A 7,724-nucleotide genomic window follows, 5' to 3' on the forward strand; every position below is an offset into this window, starting at 1 on the left:
TTTTTGGTTTTTCGAGACAGGGTTTCTCTGTGGCTTTGGAGCCTGTCCTGGAACTAACTCTGTAGACCAGGCTGGTGTCGAAGTCACAGAGATCTGCCTGCCTCTGCCTCCCGAGTGCTGGGATTAAAGGCGTGTGCCACCATTGCCCAGCTACATAATCCAATTTAAAAAATGGAGTACAGACCTAAACAGAGAACTCTCAAAGAGGAATCTAAAGTGGCTGAAAGACACTTAAGGAAATGTTGAACATTCTTAGTCATCAGAGAAATGCAAATCAAAACAACTCTGAGATTCCATCTTACACCTGTAAGAATGGCCAATATCAAAAACACTGATGACAACTTATGCTGGAGAGGTTGTGGTGAAAAGGGAACACTTCTGCATTGCTGGTGGGAATGCAACCCCTTTGGATGTCAGTGTGGCGATTTCTCAGAAAATTAGAAAACAACCTTCCTCAAGACCCAGTAATACCACTTTTGGGTATATATCCAAAGGATGCTCAATCATACCACAAGGACATGTGCTCAACTATGTTCATAGTAGCTTTGTTTGTCATAGCCAGAACCTGGAAACAACCTAAATGTCCCTTGACTGAAGAATGAAGAAGGAAAATGTGGTACTTTTGCCCAATGGAGTACTACACAGCAGGAAAAAAATAAGAACAGCTTGAATTTTGCAGGAAAATGGATGGAGCTAGAAAACATTATTTTGAGTGAGGTAACCCAGACACAGAAAGACAATTATCACATGTACTCACTCATAGGTGGTTTTTAAACATAAAGAAAGACAGTTTACAAACCGCAATCCCAGAGAACTTAGACAACAATGCAGACACTAAGAGAGACTTACATAGATCTGATCCACATGGGAAGTAGAAACTAGAAAAAGACAAGATCTTCTGAGTAAATTGGGAGCATGGGGACATTGGAGGAGGTTTGAAGGGAGAGGAGCAGAGAAAAATGTAGAGCTCAATAAATATAATAAAAATGTATAAAATAAAAGAAATATAGATAATAGATGATCATCTATAATAGTCAAGTTTGTAATCATGTTAGTTAGGTTTTCTAGATATATACATATAGAGAGATATATTTCAGTTAGATAGATATTCTTCAAATCTTTCAGAGACCTCCAGAATATGACATTTAAAATGTTTAATAACTTAGGGCTTTTCATGACAGTGAGACACATCTGCTCCTGGCAGCACCAATTACTTCAAGAGGAAGATGGGCATTGAAGAGGCTCCTTATGGAGTTTGTTGATGGGGGACTTCAGCCAATCCCATGCTGTCTAAGGTGTGTCCCCCTGGGGCCACACAAAGCCAATAAAAACATCCAAGAGTGCTTGCTCTTCCTCTTTGTGTTCCTGCCTCCTGAATCGCTGGGATTCTGGGTTTGTAAGTTCCCTTTCTTCTGTTTATTAAAGCTGAATATATTTTTATCAAACTGGTCTGGTTAATTACCAATCGACCACATCCTTCAGTTGGTTAGCCATTTTGGCAAAAAAAACTGCTCTTGCCTGGACTGCTTGATATATATTTATTTATTTGTTTGTTTATTTATTTATTTATTATGTATACAATATTCTGTGTGTATGCCTGCAGGCCAGAAGAGGGCACCAGACCCCATTACAGATGGTTGTGAGTCTCCATGTGGTTGCTGGGAATTGAACTCAGGACCTTTGGAAGAGCAGGCAATGCTCTTAACCTCTGAGCCATCTCTCCTACAGGACCCATAGAAAAATGGCTGCTGAACTTGCCTAAAGGTGAGATGATCATTTGGGGTTCCTGCTTCATGAAAGAGTCTGCTAGACATTCATCAGGATACAAGAAAAAGGACCGTCAAATCTTGCCACGACAGTTTAAGATAGTTTTGAAAAATTTCCTGCCTCTGAAAATGGTCTTTCAGTTACTCTAGGCCTTAGCCAGTGTTGGTTGATCCAACATTGCAAATGAGACTTTGGGTGACTGCCCAGGTAGCTAGTTGTCTCTGTCATTTGTTTCACATTTTAGGAAGTTGATTTATTGCATTTCCTGCACACTCAAGTGATATTATTTCCCTTTTCAGATCTTTGATGGGGTTGAAGACTAGATAGTTGTAGTTACTTTCCTCTTACGACTAGGCCAAGTTATTTATTATACAAGACTTAAACTCATTAAGATAGGATAATTATTGAAACATTTATCACGTTTCTTGCTTGATATACTTGTTCTTATTGTATATAACTTTGTATTAGGCTTAGAACTTTTTTATTTCAACGAAAGGGGGACATGCTGTAGGAATTCCTACCACCAGTAGCCTGTAAGTTACCGGCTCACTTGGGCATGGCCTCTTATACTATATATGCCTATGTAAAGCAAGTGTCTGGTCTCTCGCTTCCAGCTGCTAGACTCTGTTCCTGTTCCCTGTTTGTGCAGAGGACTGTTATGTAGGCCAGTGTCTGTAAGTCTCCCTTAAATAAATACCCTTTATTATTTATAATTCTGAATCGTGTGGGATTATTTTCTGACTTCCAACATCAGATTGGCCTCAAATTTTCATTTAAGAAAGTTTTCTATTATATGGCAATAAGCTAAGGAGGTTATAAATAAATGTCCTACTTGCTCTTTCTATAACCAAATACCATTACCTGCAGGAAATAACTGAAAGGGTACTCAAAGGAATGAAATCTGATAGATGGATGTTTTCCACTTTACAGAATTTGGAAAATTAAAATATGTACACCACACCATTGACACTCATGTTTTAATGGGCAACTGCTTTGAGCTTAGAAAAGATTGATTCAGTAATCACACATTTATTAAAAGTTATGGCCATCATGGGTATGTATACCTGCACAAATAGAAACACATAATGGTCCAGCATATATCTCCAAAAAAATAAAGGTTTTTGTTTTTTTGTTTGTTTGTTTGGTTGGTTGGTTTTTTTGTTTTTGTTTTTCGAGACAGGGTTTCTCTGTGGCTTTGGAGCCTGTCCTGGAACTAGCGCTGTAGACCAGGTTGGTCTCGAACTCACAGAGATCCGCCTGCCTCTGCCTCCCGAGTGCTGGGATTAAAGGCGTGCGCCACCATCGCCCGGCTTTTTGGTTTTTTTTTTTTTTGCTGGGCGGTGGTGGGCATGCCTTTAATCCCAGCACTCGAGAAGCAGACGCAGGCAGATCTCTGTGAGTTCGAAGCCAGCCTGGTCTACAAGAACTAGTTCTAGGACAGACCCCCCAAAGTTACAGAGAAACCCTGTCTCGAAAAACAAAACCAACCAGCCAAACAAACAAACACAAAAAGAATCAGCCCACACTGACTGTGAGAACAAAGGGATTTTTTTTTTTTTCGAGACAGGGTTTCTCTGTGGCTTTGGAGCCTGTCCTGGAACTAGCTCTGTAGACCAGGCTGGTCAACAAAGGGATTTCTTGACTGTGTGAATATTTTCCCATCAGAGCCCCAGGGAGTGGGGAAAAGTCATCCGATATGCCAGTATGTGAGGAAGATTGTGCCCAGTAATTGATGAAGACATTGCTGGGCATTTGGGGACGAATCCCACCATAGAAAGGGAGCGCTATGTCTTCCCAGGGGATTTACAGTAAGGACAGCGACTATTCAAAAAGCCAATACTCCGAATGCCTTGCTATGGGGCCCCTCCATTGGGGTGCGAGATCTCAGTGGGTTAGGTTAGCCTTGTGACTTGTCTCACTGCCTAATGCTATGGATCACAGTAGTCAGGGAAGGATCTCAGATGGGGCTGGAACCTGGAGCAGGAGCAGAGGCCATGGACGGGAGCTGCTTGCTAACATGCTTCATGTGACTAGCTCAGTCTCCTTTCTTACAGATCCCAGGACCAGCAGCCCAGGGCTGGCACCACCCACAGTGGGCTGTCATTCCCTAACAATGGCTAACTAAGAAAATGCCGCACAGGCTTGCTTGCAGCCTGATCATTAGGGAGGCATTCCCAACTGAGGTTCCATTCTCTCTGATGACTCAGCTTCTGTTGCGTTGACATAAAGCTAACCAGGACGTTCTCTCTCTCTCTCTCTCTCTCTCTCTCTCTCTCTCTCTCTCTCGTGTTTGGGTCCAGGAGAAGTCCCAGAAAAGACCATCAGACATGTATGCCATCAGTAAGAGCGTTTATTTGAGAGCAAAAAGAACCAGCATGCTTGGGCTGCACATCCAACACAAAGGCAAAATGACCCAGGAGAAGCTCACAAGCTCCTTTTCTACATAGCTGAAGGAATTCTAAAGGAAGTGAGGTCATCCTCTCTAGGACTGGCTAACATAAGTGGCAACATCACATTTCTGATTGGCTTGGACTTGCAGGGGATGGCTAAGGCTATAGTTTTTCCATCTTCTGTCCTTATTTGATCATTGCCTTGGGATACTGTGGGGCTGGGCTCAGGCCTGGTGTGAGCAGTTCCCCTCGTCCCTGCCATCAAGGGCATTGGTGATTGATTATCTTTGTCTGTGACCTCCTCAGAAACTACCTATCCAGTTTCTAGAGGCAGGAACTGAAGCCTAGTTTTTAACTGAGTTATTAGGAGCTTGTCATGGCCTTTGCCAGGCCCTCTCAGTGGCACATACCTCAAAGCCCAGCACCCAGCCTGTTATGCTCCATGAGGAAAGATAGAAACACACCTATTTTCTGTGGAATAACCCTGTTGTAGGGAGGCCGCTTGTTTATTCCCGGCCGCCCAGAACTGAAATAACCACACAGAAACTGTATTAATTAAATCACTGCATGGCCCATTAGCTCTAGCTTCTTGTTGGCCAACTCTTACATCTCAATTTAACCCTTTTCTATTAATCTGTGTATTGCCACGTGGCTGTGGCTTAAGGGCAAGGTTCTGGCATGTCTGTTCCTGACAGCAGCTACATGGCGTCTCTCTTACTCTGCCTTCTTTCTCCCAGCATTCAGTTTAGTTTTCCCCATCCAGCTAAATTCTGCCTTGCTATAGGCCAAAACAGTTTCTTTATTCATTAACCAATACAAACAACACAAAGACAGAAGGACTTCTCACACCACAACCTTTTGTACACTGTGAAGATTTGTTGCTGTGATTGGTTTAATAAACAAGCTGACTGACCAATAGCTGAATAGGATAAGGTTAGGCAGGAAAGCTAAACTAAGACTGATGGGATGAAGAAGGGCGGAGTCAGAAGTTGCCAGCAGAGACACAAAGAGAAGCAAGATGGCATGCCATGCTGAGAAAAGATACCAATTCACATGGCAAAGCATAGCTAAGAAATAGGGGTTAGGGGCTAGAGAGATAGCTTAGAGCCTAAGAGCATTGTCTGCTTGCTCTTCTAGAGATCCTGGGTTCAAATCCCAGCACCCACATGGCAGCTCACAACTGTCTGTACCTCCATTCTAAGGGTCTGACTCCTTAGCATGGACAAACCTGTAGGAAAAGCACCAATGCACATAAAATGATAATAAATAATTACAAAAAATTTAAAAAAGAAACATGGGTTAATTTAAATATAAGAGTTAGCTAGTAATAAGCCTGAGCTATTTGCTGATCCTTTAAAATTAATATTAAGCCTCTGTGTGTTTATTTGGGAGCTTCTGGCAGGACAGAAAACTTCTGTCTACACTTATGGGTTCCAATATTTTTAATAACTCACCACATAAGCAGGTCACTGATCAATCAGGGCTGCAGGACAAGGACTCAAGAACCTTTTTCCTCCTGACAGGGGCAGAAATGCAGTTTATAAACACAAAAATCACACGCATTTGTTGCCAAGTTACAGTTACATTTTTACCAATAGAAGTTAAAGATTAGAGGCTTTCCTTGTGTGTTTCATCATTGTCAGCTGATTTACAATTCCAGCCTTTTAGTGCAACCAGTTAGGTTCATTTGTTAATTCTGTTGTTGGGAATAGCCAGAATATTTCTAGAGAACTAAAGGTGCATAACAACTATCTCTATGGTTTAGGGAGGAGGTTAGTCAGTCACTGGAAAGTTCTCAGCTCCCCTAGGACTTAGGAACCTGAACTTCATTTCCTCCTACAGGTAACAGAGTCAAAAGTCAAAATGGCGGTGCTCAGGCCAAGGTGCTTTTTGCCTGGTTCCCTTCAGGGAAGCAGAAGCAGGCAGATCTCTGAGTTTAAGGCCAATCTGATCTACAGAGTGAGTTCTAGGATAGCCAGGGGTACATTGGAGAAAGCCTGTCTCAAAAACAAAAATAAAATTATTTTAAAATGATATTTATGTGGTATGTATGTGTGTGTGTGTGTATGTGGTGTGTGTGTGTTCTGCGGCTATGTGTATGTGTGTGCCGTGTGTGTGTGTTCTGTATGTATATGTATGTGTGTCGTGTGTGTGTTCTGTGGGTATGTGTGTGTCGTGTGTGTTTTGTGGGTATGTGTAAATGTGTGTCATGTGTATGTGTGTCCTGTGGGTATGTGTGTGTGTGTCCTATGGGTATGTGTGGTGTGTGTGTCCTGTGGGTATATGTATGTGTCATGTGTGTGTCCTATTTGTATGTGTGGTGTGTGTGTGTGTTCTGTGGGTATGTGTGTGTGGTGTGTGTTCTGTGGATATGTGTATGTGTGTGTCATCTGTGTGTGATCTGTGGGTATATGTATTGAATGCACATGCTTACAGAAGCCAGAGGCATTAGATCTCCCTAGAGCTAGGGATACAGATGGTTGTGACTGCCTGACATGGATGTTTGACATTGAGCTCAGTTCCTCTGGAGTAAATATTCCTAACCATCCAACTTGTCACTGTTCTATTGCTGGGAAGCGACAACATGACCACAACAGTTCTGAGGAAAGGAAGTTGTTGTGGAATGTTAGTTGAAGATGTTTTAATTCATTTATGCTGTGGAATGTTTAATGATGCAAAGATGTGTTACAGTCTTTTATGTTTCTGAAGATGTGTTACTTTGCCTGTCTAAAATACCTAATTGGTCTAATAAAGAGATGAATGGCCAATAGCTAGGAGGAGAGGGATAGGCAGAGCTGCCAGGCAGAGAGAATAAATAGGAGAAGAAGGAGCAAGAAAAGGAGGAGACGAGGAAGCCAGGGGCCAGCCACCCAGCCAGCACAGAGTAAGAAGTAAAGAAAGGTCTATAGAATAGAGAAAGATAAAAACTCAGAGGCAAAAGGTAAATGGGATAATTTTGTTTGTTTTCTTTTCCAAGACAGGGTTTCTCTGTGTAGCCCTGGCTGTCCTAAAACTCACTCTATCGACCAGGCTGGCCTTGAGCTCACAGAGATTTTCCTGTCTCTGCCTTCTGAGTGCTGGGATTAAAGGTGTGCGCCACCGCCCAGCATATTCCTCAATTTTGTTTTAAACTTTTATTATTACACCTATTTCTCCCTCCCCCTCTCCTCCCTCCCTCTCCCTCCCTTTCTCTTTCTTCCTTTCTTTCTTCCTCTCTCTCTTCCCCCTCTCTCTGTTCCTCCCCATCTCTCCCTCCCTCTCTCTCCCTCTCTTCCTCCTTCTCTCTCTCCCTCCCCCCTTTGTGTTTGTTGAGCACAGTCTACTGCACATAAGTGGAAGTCAGAGTCACTTGGGAGAGTCATTTTACCCTTCCACCACCACGAGAGACCCAGGGATTAAATCTTGGTTGTCAGACTTGACAACATATATCTTTAACCGCCAAACCATTTTGCCAGTCCAATCTTGCATCTTTCATCCCTTCAAAAACAGTATCACAAAAGCCAAGCATGACTTTAACCCCAGCATTTGGGAGGCAGAGGCAGGTGGATCTCTGAGTTCAAGGCTAGC

This window comes from Microtus ochrogaster, chromosome 21, assembly GCF_000317375.1.
Source record: "Microtus ochrogaster isolate Prairie Vole_2 chromosome 21, MicOch1.0, whole genome shotgun sequence".
In the NCBI taxonomy this organism is placed as follows: Eukaryota; Metazoa; Chordata; class Mammalia; order Rodentia; family Cricetidae; genus Microtus; species Microtus ochrogaster.